Source organism: Octodon degus, unplaced genomic scaffold (genome assembly GCF_000260255.1).
Source record: "Octodon degus isolate 3935 unplaced genomic scaffold, OctDeg1.0 scaffold00012, whole genome shotgun sequence".
NCBI classification, from domain to species: domain Eukaryota; kingdom Metazoa; phylum Chordata; class Mammalia; order Rodentia; family Octodontidae; genus Octodon; species Octodon degus.
The window spans coordinates 2252164-2254065 of NW_004524588.1; the positions used below are offsets into that span (position 1 = coordinate 2252164).

The 1902-nt window shown below is 49.2% G+C and overlaps 1 protein-coding gene across 3 annotated transcripts in view; it reads left to right on the plus strand.

Moving 5' to 3' along the window:
* Positions 1-1902, plus strand: part of Etv6 (ETS variant 6) — a 228327-nt gene that overhangs the window by 195073 nt on the left and 31352 nt on the right. The window lies entirely within an intron of this gene.

Genomic DNA, 1902 nt, shown 5'->3' on the forward strand with positions numbered 1-1902 from the left:
TTTAAATACAGGGCCTATAAGGTCTCACTATACAGATCAGACTCATAGTGAGCCTCCTGTTTTTAGCCTCCCAAGCATTCGGATTACAGGTGCACGCCACCACGCCCATTCTCAGTCACCATCTCACACCCCCCACCCCTGCCACACTACCTAAGCAGGCACTTTAGTCCGCTGAGCTATCTGACCAGCCAGATCACATGGGATTTAGAACTTAACTCCTGCCCCCAACCTTTTCATTGGAATTGATAACTTTCAACGTGTATATTCCAAATAGAAGAAAACAGACCCCGTGGGCCATCACCCTGCTTCAGCAATGATGTGTGTCTTGCCACTGAGAGCCATGGAGGTTAGATTGGAACCAGAGTGTGGGGAACTCATTTCTCAGCTGCAGAAGAAAGTGAGCGCGGTCCTTGAAGATTTTTGAGCAGGATGTAATAAAAGCAGGGTGGAGGGGGCTCATCTTACCCTGTGGATGTGGTGCTGGGTCAAGGCTTTCTCCACCTGCACCCTAGAAGAGCTGCAGAGGGTGTGCATGGGCAGAGCTCCTCCACACCCCCTGTGGCTGCTCCTCTTGTGGTTCGCCAGAGTCATGGAAGCAAATCCAGAATGCAAGTGTGGCCCCGTGAACGTGGTTCAGAAGATTGGGCACAGAGATGGCCATGAACACGTCCTGGGAGCATGATGCCACTGAACAACTAAGTTCACAACTATGGCAGTGTTCAGTGCTGACTGTGCGGACCATGGTGTCCACATCCCCCTGCCAAGTTGGGAGGTAACGGAGGTGTGACAGGAGCAGTACTTCGTCATGTGTACTTTCTCTAAGACCAGATTCTAGGGGCTCAGGTGCCCTGACTCCTGCGGATCTGCCTTAAATTGATCCAATGTCCCCAAAAGTAGGGACTTTTTTTGTTATTAGCCAATTAAAAAACAAGAAATTTTGTGTTTTCCTTAAGATGTCACAGAGGAGTACCTGACTCCAGGTGACCCATGTCACCTGGTCAACTTCCTTTCTTGGTAGGAATAATGAGTGAGCATTACTGGCTGCCCCACCTCTGGCCAGCTCTCCTCCTTCCCTCCCCTCGCTTTCCGTTCACAGAATTTAGCATCTGCTGTCCTCCTCCAACTCAGTTTGTATATTCCTCTGCTCTTCCTGGTGTATTCATTTTTGATTTGATTACTAGTCAGCAGCCACCCAGAGAAGCAGAGGTGGGTTTACTGAAGCCTGACATGGAAACAAGAATTATATTCCCTGACCTGCCTACAAAAAAAAAAAAAAAAAAAAAAAAAAATTCCATTTAGGATTTCTAGCCCCATCTTATCCCCAAGCTTGATGGGACATAGATGCTCTTACCTTATCCCAGTCCCTTTCTCCTTTCTCCTGGGCCTGATTTGACTAAGTAGGTGCCTTTAATCTTGTTTGCACCTTGGTAAACTGGAGCTCCTCCATAGAAAAAGCTGACTTACTCCGAGAACTACCCTCAGGCCAAGTAAATCCTGGTGTGCTGCTGCATATGCTGGAATGTGCAGTGCTCTTGGGTCTTAGGATGTCGCATGAGAATGGAGCTAATGAGGCCAATTTCAGGGGCTTCCTTGCTCTACAGACCAGGTGCTGTTCTTTGGGCCCAGCTCTTAAAAGTACGTAGTGTGTGCTCCATTCCTTAAAGCTGGCAGCCAGGAAGCAAGAGCTGAGAGCATCTGCCCTGCCCTGCCCTGTCGTCTGCTCGGCCAGAGTGTGCTGTCAGAGGATGGGTAGAAACAGTGGGGAAGCGTAGGGGCTCCTCACACTGCCCCAGACTTTCAGATCTGGGGTGCCTTTGATAAGAGAAAACAAGGGGAGAGGTGACTGGGTCTGTACAGGTTCCCGACCTCCAGCCTCTTTTCCTTCTCTTCCCAAAAGAAAAA